The sequence below is a fragment of the Ursus arctos genome, unplaced genomic scaffold (genome assembly GCF_023065955.2).
Source record: "Ursus arctos isolate Adak ecotype North America unplaced genomic scaffold, UrsArc2.0 scaffold_20, whole genome shotgun sequence".
Classification (NCBI taxonomy): Eukaryota; Metazoa; Chordata; class Mammalia; order Carnivora; family Ursidae; genus Ursus; species Ursus arctos.
Genome location: NW_026622875.1, coordinates 4,592,741 through 4,615,224, shown reverse-complemented (window position 1 = coordinate 4,615,224; position 22,484 = coordinate 4,592,741). Strand labels below are relative to the sequence as shown.

Below are 22,484 nucleotides of genomic sequence, written 5' to 3'. Positions count from 1 at the left end.
AGCTGCAGGAGCTCATAAATATTCATCTTTGTCGTTATAGAAAGTGGATTCTGAAATTGGGAAACAAACAAACAAACAAAAAGAACTGAAGAGCCTCCAGTTCCTAAAAAGCTGTGGTTTTCTCAGTGACATTTTATATTCTGGTTAACGATTATATTACATCTCAGGGAAGTTTAGGAGCTTAAGTAGACTTGACATTCTCTGTTCATCACCCTATTTATGCTGTTTTTCCAAGAGGTTCTTCATAGCTACATTTTTTAACACCTCTCATCACTTTTCCATGACTCTGTTTTTCCCCTTTAAAATGACAGTAGCACCAAAGCAGAGACAGTCTTTTTTTAAAAATTAAATTAAATTTTTTGAAACTTACTCTTTTTGATTGTGGATCTAAGTCACACATGAAAGACAATGAAACTGTTAAGTAAATATTGAAGAGAACCTGCTAAAAAAATAGGTAATGGGTATTTTATCCATTTAATTGAATAAAATTTATCTTGCTTAGGAATGGCTTTTTAAAATAATGTCTGTATTAGTCACTATGTAAATTTCTTTACTTGGAATCTATTTGAGACTTTAATAATAAGGCTCTTAAAATAATCTTCAACTTTCCCCCGAGATCCATTCAATATTCAAATAGACCTACACCATCTGGAAATGACAAGTAATGAGAAATTTAGTCTTTTTGATCGAACCTCCCTGACCTTGGAGATGACTGGTTGTGCCAACCATTACATCAGTATTTGGACTGAATTCCTAAATTCAAATACGATTGAGTCACACTAAAGCTTTATTCAATTGGGCAATCACATTAGAAGATTAATTTGTAAAAGAAGCTAGATAAAACTGGTTTTATATGAGTTTCATAGGGCAGTGCTCACCTGTTAAATCTGGCAGGTTATGTCCTCCCCATGTGATGTTGAAGATCATTAAAGTAATTGTGGGTGTGTGTTCACCTCCATGTGAAACAAGTCTGCTTCATTAATAATGCTGGCCTTGATTTTCCAAACATACTTGTACGTGCTCCAAATTCTGTGAGTCATTTTCTTTCTCAATTGAATATTATATTATGTTCTCATATTTGGCTTTTCTGCAGCCTCCAGCCCTTACTGCTTGCCGCTTGGACTTGATATCAAAGCTCAGAGGACTGGTCAGGTGGGGTTGTTTTGTTTTATTTTGTTTTAATGAGATAATAAGTGGTCTTTAGAATGCTGAAGGTACACTGGCAACTTAGGGAGCTCAAGGCTGGTGAAGAAACTCTAGAAAGGAGTTAAAAAATTCTGCTTCTGAGAAGATAGAGGGGAGGGAATCACATTTTGGAAAATGTTGAAGTATTTGGAAGTATTATTGTTTTGTCCTACAATATTTTTTTTTTCCTTCTTTTCCTTCACCTTGAAGTTTGAGCCATGAACTCAAAAGCTTCTGGGAAGCATAGGGTAGGGTAGGTTCCATCTGGGCACTCTTTGGATTGAGTGCATGAACCGTATTCTAAGAGAAAGAGGGGAGCCCATCGTTGTGGGAGGAAGGAAGTAACAGAGGCAGAGGGAGCAGATGGTGAGACAAAGCCTGTCTGAGTGACTCTGTCTAGGCCAAGGTGTTGAATGTGGAGACATTGTAGGTAGGGTGAGGGTAGAGGTGAAAGAAGACTGGCCTTTGCCCTATTTCCTTCTTGAGAGGAGGAAATTTCACAGAGTGATTCTTCCAAAACAATGTGGGCAACTGCAGGGTCATGTAGTTGGAGTAGGGATGGTAGGTGAACTTAAAGGAAGGGGTATAAACATGGTTGGGGCAAAGTGTCTCGAAGCAAGGGTAGTGCAGCCCAACTGGGCTGGAGGTAGACTGGAAATTGAAGATCAGAGCTCATCAGAGCCAGCTGAGAAAGATCTGACAGTTCCTCAGGCCAAAATTTGAAGAATAGATGGCAGGTGGGGGCTCCAATGACCAGAATAGGAGATGGAAGGCAAAGAATGGTGGGTTTGTATCCAGGTCCCACCCCCACTCCTGAGCTGCCGTCTTGGAGAAGAGCAAGGGAAGTGGAAGAATTTCAAGTGTTCAGCCTTCTCCTCAGAAATCCCAAGTCACTCAAAGTCACTGTGTTTTGTGGAGCTTACCAATTGGATTGTGTTTGCGTTTTCTCTCATAGTGGGGGGGAGCCCACAACAAATATCAGGAGTTACGGGAAGTCAATAAGCAGGGGGTTCTGTGTACGGCTGTATGCAGAATGATAAAATTTGCAAGGCTGCCACACAGTCTGGCCCACACAGCTTGGGGCCTATGAGTGTGATTCATAAACTGATGGCTGGGTTGGGCCCAGTGACCCCAGAACAAGGACCTCTCAGATGAACTTTCGAATGCTCAGATCACCACAGCCACCATTGCAGAGCACGAAGCTGTTTCCTGCGAAGCCAGGAACCTCTCTTTTTCTAATACCTGCCCCAATAGTCAAAACAACAGGACAGTCAAAATCTGACCAAGCGATTTTGGTTCGTTCATTTCAGTTTGTTCTTTAGTGCTGCACGGGGACAACAGTCCTAGTTTGCTGCTGTTGTTGTTTTAGGAAACTATCATTTCTCCTCCCTTCTTTTAAGTGATGTTTTTAACGAATCTTACCATCTTCACTGTCAAGTCTGAGACCAAAAGTACAGTCCTTCACTGACAGATTTCAGACTATATTAATCTCGTGGGAGATCACTAATGCATTTATGCTACTCAGACATCACACCCTCTTATTTCCCGTGAAAGACACTGGTGGTTTGGTACAGCCTGAAGTAATCCAGTGTTAACTAAATGCTACTGATTGAACAGATTAAAAAGGCCCGGATAAGAAAGAAAAAGCAACCTTGTTGAAAAATGCCCCTTTGAAAACTCAAGGAGGAAAGAATCACTAATATTTGCCAAGGAAACTGGTGGCAGTGAGAATATATATATTTTGAATAACAAAATATGTTGCTGAGGAAGACAATAGGATATATTGTAAATACTACAAGTCCATGAGCTTGTGATCTTTAATTAGGGTGGGGCAGTTTTAAAATAGGTGGAGAAAAATCCTTCAGGCACAGATGGACTGAAAGACTCATTTTGTGTGTAAGTAAATCCTGTCCATAGAATCATGTATCCTTCTGCAAAAACACAAGAACTGACTTCTTTCATGGTTTTGGGCAAAAATGAGGGGATAGAATTTTTGAGAAGGTAATTACTTTGCAAGATGTTGTCAAAAAACTAAAAGGACCATGTGAGATGTAGGAAAACTTATCTCATCATGGAATGACTTTTATGTGCTTGGTCAGGGCTTGGCACGTAATATTTATTGAGCAAATAATTCAATCAGATTTCTTTCTAGCATACAAGAAAGTAAGTTTTCTAAAACCAACATTTAACAGCATTATGATTTCAGGGCTACCTGCCTGACCCTAATTTCACTATAACTCTTTCCCCCCATGTCATGCTATCCCCCTGGCTACCCTGAGTAAGCCTATGTTGAATGTATCATAACTGGGTGAGACCCCACTGCTCTTGTGGGGAGGTTCTTTTCTGAATGAGAGCAGCGCCTTCTGAAGCAGGCTTCCTCAGCCCGTGGGCACTCCTCCCGTGTGACACCAAAGCCCAGGCAGCTGTGGAATGTACCACTCTGAACAATGGAGAGATGGGTAATCAGGCTGCTGTGTAAACTCAAGTAGTTAGATATAGTCTAGGTATAGACACAGCTTTATAAACGGTTCCTATAAAAATGCAGAGTAAAGGGCCATGGGAAACAGTGACCTTATTTTCTTGTTCAAAAACCCTCCTACCTCCTGGTGTCTGGGCCCATGTACCTGGCCACATATTGAAAGTGGCGAGCCCCCACCTTTTGCATTAGATCTCATCCCCTTTGTCTACCCAAGGGCATTGCTGTGGCAAGTGTCATCTCTTTCTTGCAACCACCAGATTTCCCTCTCTTGAAGAGCAGAAAGTCATGCTATCATTTCTCCCATCTTTTGAAAACCTTCTCTTGACCTTGAATCCCTCTCCAGCTATCACTTCATTTCTAGGTTCCCTTTTTATCAAAATTCCTTGAAATAACTATTATACTTGCTGTCTCCTGTGTCATGCTGTATCTCTAATCCTCTCTGCTCTGCTGAGGCTTCCAGCCCCACGACCCCAGGATCACCACTGCTGTCAGGGCCCCCACGATCAGCCCTGCTAACATCGAGGGTCAGTCTTTGCTCTCAGCTATTAATGATGGCTGACTTTGTGCTCCTGGAGGCGACTGGCTTCTGAGACCCTCATTCTTGGTTCTCCTCCTACATCACTTGACTCTTTCTCAGCCTTCTTTGCTGGTGTCCTCTGATTGCCTCGACTTCTAAACACTGGATGTCCTGGGGTTCGGTTTTCAGACCTCTTTTCTGCTCTTTCTATGCTTGTTCTCTTTATGATCTCGTTCCGTCTCTACACTGATGTCTCTCAAATTTCTATTTCCAGCCCAGACTTCTGCCTTGAATGCCAGTCTCCTGCATGCAGGTGCCTGTTCAGTAGCTCAAAGGCACCTCAACGGTAATCTGCCCCCCAGCCTTCTGCTGCTGCTTTCAGTTTGGTCCAAATCACCATTGTTTCTCATCTGTTTAAGGGCAGCAGCTTCCTAACTAGTCTTCCTTTTTCTACTCTTGTCCCTCTATAGTCTATTCTCAAAGTAGTGTTGCCTGAAACTGGGTTCACCTCTTGGTGGGTGTTGAGCCAAAAGACACAACCAAGCCAAAGAAAAAGAAAAGAAGGATTTAACTTGCAGCAAGTCCAGAACACTGGGGATATTTCCCAAAGCAGTGTTTCCTCACACAACCAAAGTGCGGAAATTTCAAGCTTAGGGTTCATGCATATTCATGAAGGGGCTTACAGCTTTCTGCATGGAATTGGGGTAAAGTCTTCTTAAGGTGACAGAGACCAGGTCCCAGTTCTGAGGGCTGGCAAGGGTCAACATCATCGATTCTCTGGCTTTAGTTGGCGGGGTATCTGAAAGCTCAAAGGGTGTTTAAATCCTGTAACGATGACTCAAGAATGTATGTTGGGTCATTCAACTTTTGAGCCAGCACTGGGAGATTTACCACTGATTTATTGTCCCTGATATGATTAAGCTATCTCCTGGCCTGAGAGTGGTTATTTGTTCTTACATTCTTTCGTTCCCTTAAAATCGGGATCTACTGAGGCTATTCTTCTTCAGTATCGACATACCCCAGGAAGTTCTGCGAGAAATCTGCTTTGGGCAAGTAGTGCCTGTCAGGCATACATCAGAGGTGGTTGGGAGCCTAAAATGACTTTTCTTATGTCAAGGGAGCTATGCCTTGTCTTTGTTTTTCAAGGGACCCCTAATTCTTCCTGCTTACAATACTAGTCAGAGTGATTCTTTTTATGCATATAGATTGTATCCTGCCTGTGCTTAAAACCCCAGGCTTTTTTCATCTCAGAGTAAAAGTCCCATTTCTGATGCTGCTGCCAAGGCCCTCTCCCTGTCCCTGGGTCACTTTTCTCGTCTCACTGGCTCCCTTGCTTTTTCTCACTAGTCAGATCCACTCCCACCTGAACACCCTTGCACCTGATGTCCCTTCTCTTCATGGAATGATTTTTTTTCGCATCAGTCATGACTGAGCTCCCTAAGCTGTCTGCTCAGATGTCAAATCGTGTGTGAAGCCTCCACCAGTCACCTCCATTTCCCCAGTGTGGTATCACTCCCTTCCCAGCTTTATTTCCCTCCTTAGCCCCTATAACCTTTGTCAAGAAGAAAACCAGGCCCCAAACGGAGTCACTTATGGTAGGCCAAGTCACCAAACTGGGGCTTAATACCTAACCTGATTGCAGCTTCACTCCCCCCACCCCCAGTGAAGTTTAAACAGATCAGTAAGGAATTTTAAGGTCGGCACCAGAGAGGTAGTCCCTTCTGAGGGTCTCTCCAACACTCTAAGGAAGATGAGGTAATCTGCATGATAAGACCCCCCCCCCCAGGGGGAAAGTGACCTTGCCTGAAGCAAGTAGTCCTTTCTTTTCTTTTGTTAATAACCTCCTTGCCCCACCCTCCTTCCTATAAAAACCTTCCACTTTGGTACCATCTTAGAGCTCTTTGTATTTGCTAGGTGGGCTACCTTGTAAGTTGATTGCTCAAGAAAGCCAATTAGTTCTTCAAATGCACCCAAATTCAAAGGAACTTTTGTTCACACCTGTCAGTGTGAACATATGTAAGACGTACGTATTTGTATATCATCTCTGCCCTAACCCCTCTAGTGGGAAAAACTCCTTGAGGTCAGGGATTTGGCTTTTCTTCATGATTGTATTTGTAGGCCCCAGAAAAATGCCCTGCAAATGCAGGTGATCGGTAAATATTTATTGAATGAAAAGAACAAATCAGGCTATAGCTGACAGTATATGGCCAGCCAGTTGGAATATTTGGAATCAAGAATTAATCTGCTTGCCTTTTCAGGAGTCCTTTGCTTTTCTTCCATCTTTTCTCCTATTGATTAAAAAAGTTTCAATTTTAAATTGTGCTATAAGGGGTGCCTGGGTGGCTCAGTCATTGAGCATCTGCCTTCGGCTCGGGGCGTGATCCCGGGGTTCTGGGATATTGCCCACATCGGGCTCCGTGCTCTGCTGGGAGCCTGCTTCTTCCTCTCCCACACCCCCTGCTTGTGTTCCCTCTCTCGCTGGCTGTCTCCCTCTCTCTCTGTCAAATAAATAAATAAAATCTTAAAAAAAAAATTCATGCTGTAAGCACCATTCTGTAAGTAATGGCAATTTCACTCAATCTATGTAATGGTAAATACTAATGAAGACATAGTTTTCATATGAAGCACTGATTATGATAATTAAAATACCATTTGTACATTTTCTTGTGTTATAACAAATTAAAAAGAATATTTAAAATGTTATTTTTATGTAATGTGTTATATGCATAATGAAGTATTTGTAACTCTTTACTCTGTAAATATTTTTTAGAAAAAGACTTTTTAGGGAACATAAATGGAGCAGTCTTGAGGGCTGTAGAAACCAGAGAATAATAGACAAGCTAATATTGCCCTCTAGTGGAAATCATGGAACATGCACCAGTAGAATCTGATAATCTTAGATGAAAGATTTCATTATTTTAGTCCAGGCAATGTGTAGGTCTTGCCTCTTTCCAAGTTTATTGTCTGCTTTTATAGTGTTAAGTTAAAAATATTTTATTTAATATTTAAAATCTGAGTCATTATATAAAAGACTCAAATAAGTAATGTATAAAAACAATACATGACCAAATCAGCTTTTTAAAAATGTTCACATTTCATCAGCAATCAAAAAATTAAGGTAAGAGTGGTATGCTTTTTTCATCTATCAAATCAGTAAAAAGTTTAAGAAAGTGAAGGTGAGGGCAAAGAGGCATTTACATGTTGGTAGGAACATAACTTGATACTAGATTCTTAACCTGGGGTCATTTTGTGGGGGGAGTTTCCCTAAAACTGAAAATTTTTGTGTTTATTTGCCTTTTTTTTTCCCCCGGAGGAGAGGTGAAAGTTCCATCAGATTGTCAAGGGGACCCATGCTCTCAGATGTTAAAAACAAATGTTGAATTTATTTCTGGGGGTCAAATTGGCAATTTGTGCCCCCCCCCCCCAGGTCATTGCTATGGGCTTTCCAGCATTGTTTTGAATGCTTAACAAATATAAACCACCTAAATGTTCAATAGGGGAATTTCAAATAAATCCTATTTCAGCCCTGGGGTGGAGTCGCTACGGTGGTTTGCAATGGTAGTGTAGAATTAATGATTTCTTCACTTGCAAATTCCATTAGTAAAGGAACTACGAAGGGAGGCCGGGTAGGGAAGCAGCAATTCCTGAACCTGATTTTTAATGGTTTTTTTTTAAACTGCAAGTTATCAAACAGAACTTTTCCAGTACAATGTTGCTATTGAAAGCCTTAAATTCGTCGGTCTTTCCAGTTGATACAGTGTTTTAGGCACAAACCTGCCTTCTCAGTCCTTAGCGAGCGTGGGAGGGTGGGGGCGGGGAGGGGGCGCATTATAGTATTGGGAGAACACTGCATTACTTGTGTCGATAAAATTCCTGCCCCGGAGGAATCCTGCCTCTGGAACACAATGCGGGCAGCTGTTACAGCTAATGAAACAGCTACTGACAGGGCAGGATCTTCAAGATACTTCAAGGTAAAGAGAAAACAAGCCAGGCGCAGGACGGTCCACAGAACTGTCTTTGGTATGAGCTTACAGGCGTCTTTGTTTCGAATTGCGGAGACAAGAACCAGGCCGCAGGGGTTTCCTCCCGGGAGGGAACTGGGTAGCTGAGAGGCACCGAGGGAGGCCTCCTTTAGTGTGCCTGCAAACCTTTGGTGCCTGCAGCTCTCCCCCCATTACAGAATCCCGTATACGGATCGTTTCTTCAAATAACAGAAAACCCGCAATAAGAAAAATCTACCGGAGAAAATTTTGTCATAACAAAAATACTTCCCAGCCTCAGTTTCGGCTCCCTTGTTTTGAGCAACCTCCAAATGTTCACGTGTTTAGGTGAAGCTCTTTGTTAGGCTTTGGGTCAAGTTGTGTCATGTTTTTTTATTTCCTATTGCAGGGTTTCTGAAATCCCATCTTGTCAATGAAGTGATTGTTAGCTGAATAATGACTTGTAATAGATGAAAGGAAACAATAAATTTAAGACATTCATTGTGGTGTTGCTATGTAAAAAAAAAAAAAAAAGATGGAATTCTAGAAAGGTCTGCTCTTTTGTTGGAGGTCAGATCCTTTCTGTTACGCATACAATGTTACACATTCGTGCCCCAGCACAGAAAGCCTGCAGTGTGAAAAGGCTGACAACCAGAGTTATAATTATGTCCTGCTTATTTCCTTTGGAGTTTATGGTCCAGAAAGCGCATGGAAATGATGAGTCTTAAAACCTGTTCTGGGTTGAATTCTACACCCCCCCCCCCCCCGCCGCCCCCAGTCATATGTTGAGGTCCTAAGTGCCCTTGCAGATGTAATTAAAGATGAAGTCATGCCGGAAGAGTGTGGGCTCTAGTCCAGTATTATTAGTGTCCTTGTAAGAAGGGGAAATTTGGACACAGACACGCACACGGAAAGAACACCATGTGAAGGCAGAGATTGGGGTGATGTGTTAAGAAGCCAAGGAATGCCAAAGATGGCCAGCAAAACGCCAGAAGCTGGGGAAGAGAGCTAGAGCAAACTCTTCCTCACAGTCCTCAGGACCCAACTCCGCTGGCACTTGGCTCAGGACTTCTAGCCTCCAGAATTTGAGACAGCTGTTGGTTTAAGCTGTTTGCGGTACTGGGTTGGAGCGGCCCTAGCACATGCTTATCCTTTCCGATGCAAATGGAATCAAACAGTGAAACGAACCTAGAAAAGAGAAGGCAGACGCTTTAGAGTGGCCAAATCATCCCCTCATTTAAAAATTTGTAACTTTTTTTAATGGTACAAGAAGACTCTGTGCAGATAGCAAAAATGAGAGAATCCCATTCGTAAAGCATCAAGAGTTTAACAAGTGTTCCATGCAGTACCGTGCGTGTCTGCCTGGTGCTGGGCGCTTTACTTCGATTATCTAGAATTCTCCCAACAATGCACAAAGTTGATATAATTCTATTTTACAGACAAGGAAACTGAGCCTCAGAGGAATAAGGGATGATTCTGAGGTGGCAGAGGCCGTAAGTCATGAGGTCAGGATTTGGACCCAGGTTTGAGAGACGTTGTCAGATTCAGAATTCTTAGACTGTAAATTTATCAACTGTAATCTCGAGATGCTTATTCCAACTTTTTTGTTAAGTATGCAGATCTACCTATTCTTTTAGATAAACTGTGGAGTGGCAAAGATGGCACTGGGGGCAGGTTGAACGGTGGTCCAGTCTTGAGAACTTTGACAAAGGTGCTGTTGACTGTGCGTGCGTGCGCATGCGTGGGTGTGCGTGTACGTGTGTGCGCGCACGCAGCGGATGGTAGTAGTCTGAACTTGTAGTAACAAGAAGTGCGTCTAAAAAAACTGATGGTGTTTTGAGAGACTAAGAATATAATCACAACCCTATAATCCATTTTTCACCATTTTAAGGATGGAGGGATGGTTGTACTTGAGGACAGCCTCTGTAACATCTGGTGATTTTGTAACCTGATGTCAATTTATCAGATCAAGTGGACTTTCCATTCACTTGTACAGAATGTTTGGATTACTTGAAATTGCTAAAAATTTTATGGGAGCAATCAAATTGAAACCCTACAGTTTTCCCACAAAAGTCTTACATAATGTTAACATTTATAATTTAATAAAATTCATCTACTTATGACATTTGACTATGTGAAAATGATCTATAAATGTTAATACTTAGTGAATGTTTGAGGGGTAGAATAAATAGTTCTCCATCTGGGCACATCTGCACCCTCTGTACAAGATAAAGATAACCTGCTTTTCTTTTTTTAACATATGCTGTATTTTAAGGTAGAATTTCATTTAAATGCAAAACATTGTTATTTTAAATATGAAATGAAATCTCATTTACTTTCATCTTGTTATACTTTCTAATTTAATTTTGTAATCTATTGGAGCCTTTCCCTTATTTGTGGGTAGTTAGTAAGGTAAAAAAAAAAAAAAGGCACATAGATTCTTCATGTAAACTTTTTTTACTTCTACATACATCAAAGTCTAGCAAATGTGTCTAACGCCCCATAACAGCAGTATGTTTACTCACAATCTTCTCTTACATATTTTGAGAGACTTGTGAAGTATTTTTGCCCCAAAGACAACTTCTGAGCATTATTTTTTCTTTATTTTGGTTACGTAACAGCATATGTGAATAAAATGAGAAGCCATTGAAAGCCTTTCCTCTGGGGAGTGGAGAGTTTCTTTCAATCACTTTTACAATAGCATTTTTTGCCTTGGTTTTTTGTTTGTTTGCTTCAGGTGTGTGATTTCCGATTTGCTAATACAAATTCTCTGATGAACTATCTAGGGGCCTCTAACCCTGTCCCATCTTCGGCCTGCCCAACTAGTTCCTGGCCTTGCAGCATGACAAAGTGTTTTAAACAAACCTCCTCTGTTCACCCAGAGTTGCCTTAAAAGAGCTCTGAAACCGATCCAGGCGCAGGTGGCCGGGTCTCACCAGCCTTCCCAGCCTGCTGTAACTTCCACCGCTGCCGCCATTTTCCAGTGAGATAGATGGAGCGGAAAATAATATTAATCTTCAAAGAGGAGGAGTCACGCATTATTGGTCTCAGAGAACCTATCATTTAAAAACAATTTACCACTACAAATTGGGCGCCATTTTAGAGAAACATGAAAAGAACAGAAGAAATCTGTTTTTTAATGATTCAACTGGCTGGTTCCAACAAAGGCACTGTATTGAGCTATCAGTTTGCTAGTATTTTAGTAACACCGCTAAACCATACTGTGCCTGAAAATAAGAAAAAAACAGGAGAAAACCAGTGTCGAGATCCTTTTCTCTTTAGGTGGTTTTCATTTATTGCCTAACTCCCAGTTTTCTTTACTAAAGCAGGTTACTATTATTGAATTGTGTACTTCAATAAAAATAGAAACTGGGATAGAAATGATTACGTTAACTGTATGAAAGATTTCTTGATTTCCTACTGCTGAGGATAAAAGCTGTGCCCAGCAACCTTGAACATGAACGCAGGTTTTTGGTAAACTAACTCAAAGAACCCTTCTGCGCCAAAGTAGATATGTCCAGTATCTTTGCAATGAGGAGTTTCAGTGTCTGCAGGAGAGAAGCCACTATGGAGTTGCAGGGGCCAAGGGCAGGCCACCACAAGATGGGCCACTCTGGAATTAGGATAATCCTGGGCCATCAAGACCCTGTGGGCTCAAGAGAAACTTTTTCACTCCTTTAACGACATAGAAGAATCTAAAATTGGGTCTTTCCCAGAATAAGGGTTGCTAGCAGAGATAAATTTTATCTGGGTGACCCATCTGTATGGCAGGGCAAACATCTAATTACCAAGTGCCTCCTCTTCTTATCACCCTGGGAAATGCATTTCTTTCCTCTGAAATCCCAGACCCCTGGTCCCTTCTCCTTAGTTCAGAATGACATATATACCTCATTTCGCCTGACTCTCTTTGGAATTTCCACGTCTGTGTGGATGCCCTGTGTGTACTCTGGTACATTTGATTTCCACCTGTTAATCTGTCTCATGTCAGTTTGATTCCTAGTCCACCTAGATGGACCCGTGCAGGGGACAGGAACTCTTGCTCCCTGACAGAGTTAACGAAGAAGAATCTCGCATCTCATTGTTCTCTGTTGATAGGGGTCATCAGATCATGAATCAGATTTGCTCCCAAGCTTAGTCACAAGAGCATGAGTGGAGTCTATTTAGGAATTAGAACTGTTAGGAATTAGGAATATATTAGGACTTTTATAGAATTTGAAGTGATTTTTCCAAGAAGATAGATAACTAAGCCACATGGGGTTTAGGCATACTGTCTAGTCTGTTGAATACAAATAGATTATGTTCTCATCAAGAGGAGTTTGAGAAGGGTTTTATTAAGCATGCTTTTTCTTCTTTCCATTTATGGCCTCTTAAAGCATTGTAACAAGGGTATTTTACCACGGTTCCTGCTTGTCCCTGGGAGTCCACAGTCCACAGTCTTCGCTGGGGGGCTCCTGAGGACCCTGGATGCTAAAGAGAAGGCTGGATATGGAATAAGGAGTTGGATATGGACTGAGCAAAGTCTCAGCGCACCTTGCGTGTCGGTCTTGCCAAAAAGTCAGTGGGCAGGCTGTTATGTAGGTGAACTGTGAAAGGAACCAGCAAGACCACAGCTCTCACTGGTGAGACTTAAAAAAAGACCTTGAATTAGAAGATGGATGCTCATTTACCTGCAGGACTGAAACTCATCCTCTTCTAAGATCTTGGGAGGTAAGATGCATAACCATCTCCTTGGTGGAGGTGGAAGATACTCAGAACTCCCTTGACTTGGGGCAGAAGAAGAATCCAGGAGATGAGAAATCTGCCTGTTGGAAGGAAGGCATTTGGAATGAAGAGCCTTGAGGAAGCATCTGTACCAGCTAAATGCTAATATCTCCCCTCCTATGTGCTGATTACTTTCTAAAATGTCTGGACATGCCTGCACTGTCTGGTGAGCTGGTCCTGAGCCACCGAATGGGGGTAAAGGAGAGGGGAGGCCTGTCCTTCCCACCACCCTCAGCCTCCAGGGAGGAAAGGGCTTTAACCTTTCCAGGGGATTATGTCAGAGTTTTGTGGGGGTGGGTAGAGGAATCACAAGAACCAAGGAGAGCCCAGCCCAAAGCCACAGCAGTCAGTGTCAGACCCTCCCATGGTGCTGGGAAAGTCTGGAGAAGACTATGGGAGATGTCACCAATAGTAAATATTCTAGTAACCCTGATGACATCTAGAGGGACAGGGGTCAATGCAAACTCTTCTGTGACTTTAGTAAGGGAGGAAGGTGGGGGGCAGTGCTAGGGAGAGACTACGAGTGTGTACAACCATAGTCTTTCTCAAATCTTTAGAAAGATCAAAATTTCATCTGCTTCTAATGATCAAACTCTGTTAGTTGTTTTATAAACAGAAACAAAGGATTCTTCAATAAAGGAAATGGTGGTATTTTTTTTTTTTAATTTAAATTTTACTTTAATCTCTTCTCACAAACTAGACTGCAGTCATCTAGGCCTTCTGTCAGTTCCTAGAACTTTCCTACCTCAAGGTCTTTGCTCAGGACGTTTGCCCTGCTTGCAGCACTCTCCCTCACTTTGCAGAGCTGACTCTTTTTCATCCATTATGATGATATAAACGGTATATTATCAGAGAGTATCCCCTTAACTACCTTATCTGATTAAAATCTTTGTCTCTGTTGTGGTTCTCCCGTTCGTCTCCTTCCCAGCATTTCTCAAAATTTGTAATTATTGTATCTATGTATTTCTTTTCTTCCCGTCTATCCCATTGGAATGTAATATTCATGAGGGCAAGGATCTTGTCTGTCTTGTTTAACTTTTGTCTTTACTACTTGGCACAATGCTTGGCATGTGGAAAAGAAAAACTGTTAATTGATGAACAGATGTAAGTCTGATACGTTTACACATTTAGTTGTATTATAAGTGTTGGCAGGAAATTTTTGTAAAGGTAGAATCTCACTGGTTTGAAGAAACCCACCTCTTACCTGATAGACGTTTTTCTAACGAAGACATATAGATGGCCAACAGATGCACAAAAAAATGCTCAACATCATTAATCATCAGGGAGACACAAATCAAAACCACAATGTGATATCACCTTATACCTGTCAGAATGACAAAATAAAAAAAGACAAGACATAACAAGTGTTAGTGAGGATGTAGAGAAAATAGAACTCTTGTGCACTGTTGGGAATGTAGATTGGCACAGGTACTGTGGAAAACAGTATGGAGGTTTCTCAAAAAATTAGAAATAGAAATACTATGATCCAGTAATTCCACTATTGGGTATTTACCCGAAGAAAACAAAACATTAATTCAAAAAAATATTTACTCCCCTATGTTTATTGCAGCATGATTTATAATGGCCAAGATATGGAAGCAGCCTGTGTCCATTGAAGATGAAGAAGATGTGGTATGTGTACAATGGAACATTACACAGCCACGCAAAAGGATGAGATCTTGCCATCTGCAACCACACGGATGGGCTTTGAGGGTATTATACAAGTGAAATAAGTCCGACTGAGAAAGACAAATACCATATGGTTTCACTCCTATGTGGAATCAAAAAGCAAAACAAATGAATAAACAAACAAACAGCAGACTCAGACCTATAAATACAGAGAACAAATGGATAATTGCCAGAAGGAAGTGGGGCGTGAGGATAGGAAAAATGGGTGAAGGGAGTGGAAGGTACAGGCTTCTAGTTAGGGAACGAGAAAGTCACAGGAAGAGAAGGCACAACATGGGGAATATAGTCAAGGATACTGTAACAGCATTGTATGGTGACAGATGATAGCTACATTTATGGTGAGTATAATATAATGTATGAAGATGCTAAATCATTATGTTGTACACCTGAAACTAATGTAACGTTGTGCGTCAACTGTACAAAAACCCCCACAAAACCTACCTCTTAATACAAAGTTGTTGGAGGGATTCTGAAGTCATTCTTCTGGTATACTCCCTTGCCAAATGAATCGATTACCAAGAGAAATCTCATTTATGTCCAGACAATTTTTATTGCCCTTCCTTCTTGTCTATTTGCTAATGCTTTTAAAAAGATGCTGCACTGTAGGGTAATTGAACTGAGAAAGGAAGGTAGTATGTGTCAACATCTGTTCCCCCATGATCATTAGCACTGACCTCTCGCTTTGGCTGGAAGGGAGGCTAGCTCACTCAGTAAAGGAGCAACTTTCACAGGTGAAGGGAAGCCTTTCTTCGGTACAGGTTACGCTTCCCTAATATTTTTCGTAGTGTTTTTTCAAAAATCTAATGGCTGACTTTGTGGGAGACAATTCTTCATCGGTTTCTTGTGTTTCTGAGTGTTTTACATGAGCTTTCGTTCCCAACTATTTTTTCAAGGTTGTTTGTATGGCAAAGTCTTGGAGATAGTGATAGTGTCTGTCTTAAGGCAGGGGGCAGATTTGTTTGCTGTTCAGTATAATAAAGATAATCTCTCCCTCTGAAACAGAGGTTGAGCAGGTTTGCTAGCAGTCCCCTTTAAACTCTGGGATTTCCAGAAGTGTGGGGCTCCTAAGCTGGGATACAAACCCATTGTGTATGCAGTGTCTAACGCTGGCCGCTGGACCTTGACCTGTAGCACTAGAGGGGGCAGTAAGGACGACTGATGTGAACGTGAACATCATGCTGCCTGCTGTGCTGCAACTAATAAGGTCCTTTGTCTTTGATCACATGACACATGTCTCCTTATCCGGGAGTCCTCAGCCCCCCTGAGCGGACAGCGTGGGAGCTACGACTCCCAGACTCGAGCACAGCTGGTTTCCAGTGGGCCCTTCTCACGGGAGGGAGACTTACGTGGTGAGAAGGTGGATGTCGGCGGAAGCCCTGGGACTTCTGGCTCCAGCAGCAGTGGTGACGTGCAGCGTGCCGGCCTGCAGGGTGTCAGCGTCCTCATCAGCGTCAGCGGCAGAGTCAGCAGCTGCCGCAAATGTCCTCCCACTGCTTTGAGCAGAACAGCACGGCCCCTCGGGGTTCCTGACATGCTAATGCCTCCTTCCCTTCTGATCTCTAGGCCTTCCAACGACGTTACAGCCCCATTCCCTGCATTCGTTTCTTTTCTGTTTTAAGTAACTAGAGTGCTTCCTACCTTTCTGCTTGAATCCTGACTGCTCCCCACCATTTAAGGCTCTTCTGGCAAGCTTGTGCAGAGAACAGCAGAACTACCAAGGTCTCAAAGAGCTTTTTTGAAACTAAGATAGGTGGATCTGAGGAGAAGATTTTGACCAGACTTACCTTTCCAGCCTCAGGAGGAGCTGCTGGAACACAGAGATTTGTGGAGTCGCTCCAGAGAACCAGGGTACACACATGTCCTAATTAGATGAGAGAAGCAAAATGGAAGGGAAACGTCAGAATGCGGCTGCGAGCCTTTTAAGAAAAGGCAGCCTCGTCTGCTAATAAAATGTGGGCCAGTGACCCGTTCTTCATTATCTCCCCCTCCTTATTGGAGGGAGAAATGAGGGGAATGCATGGGAGCCCCCAGACTGCTTGGGGAGCTGGCCATGTCTGCTGTTCAGTGAGAAGCTGTCCCTGCTCCACAGCCAAACCCTCAACTCACTGTCAGTCAAGCAGGAATGAGAAGGAGAAGCCCCTATTTTGTAATTGAGACACTCACAGGGGTAAAGGATGAGATGCGTATTTCACTTGCTTTCCCTTTCATCACCAACACAAAAGTTGGTGTGCTTCCTGTGCAGGCGAGTTCTTGCCCGTGAGTGCCCAGATCCAGAGAAACCAGGGCGTGGTTCGTGCTTATCCTTTCCGAAACTCATTGGAAGTTTTCAGGAAGAAATCTTGGTTTGAAAAGATTAGGAGTTAATGAATGCTTGGATTTGACCTCACAACCCTTAAATCCTACTAGATTTACACTGGAAAAGGGAAGAAGCCACACACAGCCAAAGCGGTCTTGATGAAAGCTTCTGCCCTGGGAATGGTCAAGTTGGGAGAAGCGTGGAGCCGGGGAAGGTAGTAGAAGCAGTGTCTCTCCTAAATTGTGTGACTCACTCTGTAGCTGCTGACATTTCTCCCGATATTTCACAGCTGATCTTGGAGCTGACGCGCCAGTTTCTTCAGTAAAACTAATGATGTTTTTCAGTGCAGCCAGCTCCTGTATTTTGCCTGGTACGTGCGTGCTGATGCCATGAAAGAAAAAGTCCCATTTCTTTTTTGGAAACTGGAAAGGTTGTCAGCAGCTTCAAAATGCTGCCGTGCTTCTTAGCCAAGCAAAACTTTGCCTGAAAGAAACATTGTGATACTCTGTGTGCAGATGGGGTCTCTGGGTGCTTGGCACCGCACTTGGCTTTTCTGCCTGGTGACATGTCAGAGTGACTCACTGTTTTTGAAACGGGCATGTGTTGGCATCAAAACCCTGTCAAGAATTCTGAAAGAAGTCGGGCTTACTGCTATGAAAAGTGTTAAATTCACAACTGGCAACTTTTCAATAGGTTTTGTCAAGAAAGTGGGAGCTGGATACAAAGTTCTTCTCTATTCTGCAATTTACTGGTTTTCCAAAAGCAAATCTTGAAACAAGTGGTTGGAGAGCAGTTGGAAGTTTCCCTTTGTTGAGAGAAAAAGAAAGTAAGTCTACTCTTAGGATAGTTTTGACACGGGAGTAGTTTGTTCATGGCCTGACTTACCTGGCAGATAGTTTTAGTAAATGTTTTGATTCAAGGTTCTGCAATGACAATTGGGGGTGCTATTGGAAAGTTACAAGCTCTTTGGCCAAACTTTTGCTGGAGTTGGCCGAGTATGTATGTGACTTTTCTGATGCTAGATAGATGTCTGGAAATGGGGATGATGAAGAAGTAGCCTTGTACAGATTGCTGGCAATATGGTAGAGTTTATTTGAAAGTTATTTTGCTTAGATAACCTTAAAATAGGAATTTGGATTTGAAATGCCTTCCCTGCTGACAAAGATAGCATCAGTGATTCAGACTTTGCTAAAGATACTATGATAGTTAATTTTATGTGTCAATTCGACTAGACCATGGTGTGCCCAGGTATTTAGCTAGATGTCATTCTGGGTGCTTCTGTGAGGGTGTTTCTGGATGAGTTTAACATTTAAGTTGGTAGATTAAGTAAAATAGATTGCCCTCCCTAATGTGGGTGGGCTTCATTCAATCAGTTGAAGGCCGAATGGAACAAAAAGGCTGACCCTCTCTTGAGTAAAACAGAATTCTTCCTGCCTACTGCCTTTAAAGTGGGATATTGGCCTTTTCCTGCCTTTGAACTCGAATGGAAACGTTGTTACTTCCTGGGTCTCAAACCTGCTAGCCTTTGAATTGAAACTATAGCACTGGACCTCCTGGAGCATGCCAGCCTTCACAATCATGGGAGCCTTTCTTAGTATCTCTCTCTCTCTCTCTCTCTCTCTCTCTCTGTCCCTGTCTATGTCTATATCCTTTTGGTTTTGTTTCTCTGGAGAAACTTGACTAACATAGATACCTTTATTGATGTAAGGCTAAAAGAGAGAATTTGACTTATAGTCAGTTCAGAGTACTAGGGAATCCTGGAGTTGCTTGACACAAGTTTACTTCAGTGTGGTCAGTCAAATGATGGTAGTTTTGATTCCATTTACTGCAGAGAAAATGCTGTAACATTAAGGGCTGCCCCCAAATTCCTCTTAGAACTGTCTTCATTGGGAATCATACTTTGATAAATGTGTAACGGGGGTGGATTTTGTCAGCACTAAGTTTCGCCTAGGTGCTAGAACTGGTGACTTGCCCCTCCATACTTTGGCAAATCCCGGGCTTTTGAAAAATGAAGAATCTGTATGACACACTTTGGTTGGGGGGGGGTCTAGATAGACGTCCTGCTGGTGGACGATCCATGGGTAACAAGTCTTGCCCCATCAGCAATGGGAGGATTGCTAACATTCCCCTCTGGGGTAATTACTGAGAGGGCTGTGATTGTCACTGGGATGGCTGGGGATGGTGGGTGGACATGGGCATAGCTCCCATCAGGCTCCCTGCAGAGGGTGCTTCAGAGATCTGGCTGCCCTTGATGGTGACTTTGCCTTTTCACTTGCTGTCCCCCCGCTCCCCTTTGTGACTCAGCCCTTCCTCCCACCTCCTCTCAGGTGATGCTCTAGTACACACTCTTGTCCTTGTCGCCTCCTTACCAAGGAACCCTCATTGAGTTCCCATGGAGCTTTGAGGGTAGGTTTGTCTCCTTCAGTTTTCTTTCTAATAAATTATTATAAATAAATTCCATGCTCTGTTTCCCTCAAAGCTTTTCTGTTCCCCACTTAACAGCCCATTGCAGATAGAAAACAGAAATCAAAAGGTGAACAAAGGGCAGAAATCCAGCAAAAAGTGAAACCCTACATTAGGTTTTTTGCTTTTTGTGTGCCTGCCTTTATGATTCTAATTCTTTTCAAGGCAGCATGGCTGCCTCTTACTGACTGGGTCAGTACAAAGAAGTGGTATAAGAACAACAAAAACAAGGTACAGAGATTATCACTGGGTCAAAGAGGAGCCCCCCCTTGGGGCCTGGACATCAGCAAGTCTCAAAGCTTCAGACAATGGCCATAACTGCTTTGTCTAATAGAAAGAGAAACATTTAGAGTCAGTAAAATAGTATAACATTGTTTGATGTGACCTTTCTGCACCCCCCTCCCCTTGAAAAAAGATGCAGTCAAATCCATTATTGTCACAAAAGCTTGTGTGTGAGAAGGGCCCAAGATGGAGTCAGTGTTGGGTGAGATGAGGCAGAAATGTAAGGACTCCAGGGCTTAGAAGTGAGCCGGGCAGATGCCAGATGGTGCAGGGTTAGCAGAAATCTTGAGATAGAGCTTTGGATTTCATGAGCTGTAGCGTTATTGACTACAAGGAAATTTTACCTCAAGATCAAGGGGACAGTGAGGCCTCCGCTGCCTTGAGGGTTATAATAATTCATGTCTTTGTGATTAAGCACTTATTAGGAACCGCAATGGAAATAAGGTGGACATTAAAGCCGACAAGTGTGTTAGGTCAAAGAGCACTGTCATAGGAACTTCTTATTCTTGCCGGATAACTTCCGTATTCTCATTTCTGAGCAGTCACCAAGCTCATTTTCATTCCATTTAAGCAATTTTAATTTATTTCACATTTTCAGAAAGTTGCCATGAATTTCTGTGAGAAAAACAAAGAAAGTGCCCCAGTCAGAGCCGATAAAGCAGAACAGGATTTTACGGAAAGGCTATGGGATTGCTCCCAGAGTTTCCAGGAGGGCTGGCGAAGGAGCCTGGCGACGCCAGCAGGAGCGGTGGCCGACTAGGAGTCAGAGCCATGGCCAAGATTGCACCACAGAACCAAACTCGGGAGAACTGAGAATGCCAGGCTGCTGCATTTAATGAACCAAATCTGTGCCAGGAGGCCGTGCCCTCACTGTCAGAGGAGATGGGACCCAGCTGCTGGGTTTCGTGGTTCCCATGGTGGGAAGTAAGTTTGAGCAGTGAATGGGGTTAATATGCCAGGAAGTCAAAAGAAAAATGGAAATTACAATCATGTGCAATATTGAGACAAATGATTTTTTTTAAAGATTTTATTTTTAGGGGGGGCTCCTGGCTGGCTCCCTTGGTAGAACATGTGACCCTTGATCTGAGGGTCATGACTTTGTTCCCCACATTGGGTGTGGAGTCTACTTAAAAAAATAAAATAAAATAAAATCTAAAACAAAAAATTTATTTTTAAGGAATCTCTACACCCAATGTGGGGCTTGAATCCATAACCCCGAAATCATGAGCCGCATGCTTCACTGACTGAGCCAGCCAGGTGCCCTGAGAGAAATGATTTTTTTTTTTTAAAGATTTTATTTATTTATTCGACAGAGATAGAGACAGCCAGCGAGAGAGGGAAAATAGCAGGGGGAGTGGGAGAGGAAGAAGCAGGCTCATAGCGGAGGAGCCTGATGTGGGACTCGATCCCAGAATGCCGGGATCACGCCCTGAGCCGAAGGCAGACGCTCAACCGCTGTGCCAGCCAGGCGCCCCAGAAATGATTTTTTTAATAAAAATGGTTTCTTTTCTATGTTGCCTATGTGAAAGCAGGAAACATTCAAAGCAATAATATAAATTGCGTATAAAAATGAACTCAGGGTTTTTTTAAATTGAAGTAGAGTTGACACACGACGTTATATCTGTTTCAGGTTTACAGCGCGGTGATTTGACAGCTCAGTACATCACCCAATGCTCACCAGGTAAGTGTAGTTACCACCATACAAAATTATGATGATAGTACTGACTGTATTCCCTATGCTGCACTTCTCATCCCTGTGACTTATCTATTTATACCTGAAGGTTATCTTAATCTGCTTCCCTTTTTCTGCCCATCCTCCCACCCTCTTTCCTCTGGCAATCATTTTTTTTTTCTCTGTATTAACGAGTCTGTTTCTATTTTGTTTGTTTCTTTTGCTTCTTAGATTCCACATGTAAGTGAAATTATATAGTGTTTGTCTTTCTCTGTCTAACTTATTTGATTTGGCAGAATACTGTCTGGGTCTGTTCATGTTGTCTCAAGTGGCAAGATTTCAGTCTTCTTACAGCTGAGAAATATTCCATTGTATATAGAGTTGATCCTTGAGCAACATGGATTTGAACTGCATGTGTTCACTTGTAAGTTGCTTTTTTTCCATGAATACAGTACAGTACTGTAAATGTATTTTCTCTTTTTTATGACTTTCTTAATACCATTTTCTTTTCTCTGGCTTACTTTATTGTAAGAATACGGTGTATAATACATATAACATAGAAAATATGTGTTAATTGACTATGTCATCACTAAGTTTTCTGGTGACGAGTAAACTATTAGTAGTTAAGTTTTTTGGGAGTCAAAAGTTACACGTGGATTTTAGACTGTGAATATTGGTCTCCCAACCCCCCGTGTTATTCAAGCGTCTACTGAATGAATATACTACTTCTTTATCCATCCGTCTATGATGGACACAGGTTGCTTCCACATCTTGGCTATTGTAAATAATGCTGCAATGAACATAGGGGAGCAAATATCTTTTTGAATTAATGTTCCCATTCTCTTTGGGTAAATTTCGCTGATAGACTATATTGTCAAACTTTTGGTTTTGCCAATCTGATTGGCAATAAAGGGTATTTTACTCTAATTTAAATTTGTATTTTTTATTATGAGAGAATTTAAGCATAGTTCTCATACCTTTAAGGGAGATTTTGAGGCTTGAGTGTGATACATTCAAGCTTTTCAGATGCTGGAGATGAAAAAGAAAATTCGGCACATAATCACACACATAAATACCCAGAAGTAAAATTACTGGGTCATATGGTATTTCTATTTTTAATTTTTTTGAGAAAATGCCACACTATTTTTCTTGGTGGCTGT

The 22,484-nt window shown here is 42.1% G+C and overlaps 1 protein-coding gene and 1 long non-coding RNA gene across 7 annotated transcripts in view; one reads left to right on the top strand and one right to left on the bottom strand.

Annotated features, from left to right (window-relative positions):
- OTOL1 (otolin 1) overlaps window positions 1–22,484 on the top strand; it is a 197,276-nt gene that overhangs the window by 132,793 nt on the left and 41,999 nt on the right. Inside the window, exons 1-2 of one of the 3 annotated variants that reach the window (XM_048216202.2) lie at window positions 17,418–20,576; window positions 21,283–21,333. The gene's annotated coding sequence lies outside the window, so the exon portion shown is untranslated. Of the gene's footprint in view, window positions 1–17,417; window positions 20,577–21,282; window positions 21,334–21,623; window positions 21,749–22,484 lie in introns of those variants that run through there. The other 2 variants (XM_057316067.1, XM_057316068.1) reach the window with 2 other exon arrangements.
- On the bottom strand, window positions 7,811–17,239 carry LOC123000943 (uncharacterized). Of its 4 annotated transcripts, none has more exons than XR_007189169.2 (6): window positions 16,775–16,919; window positions 16,396–16,472; window positions 15,958–16,034; window positions 14,127–14,246; window positions 12,829–12,963; window positions 10,640–12,628 (listed from the first exon to the last, which is right to left on the bottom strand). It is a non-coding gene; the product is annotated as an uncharacterized LOC123000943 (long non-coding RNA). The 4 variants fall into 4 exon arrangements; XR_007189171.1 differs by lacking the exon at window positions 16,775–16,919 and adding an exon at window positions 17,161–17,239 and having other exon boundaries at window positions 12,442–12,744; XR_007189170.2 differs by having other exon boundaries at window positions 12,442–12,744.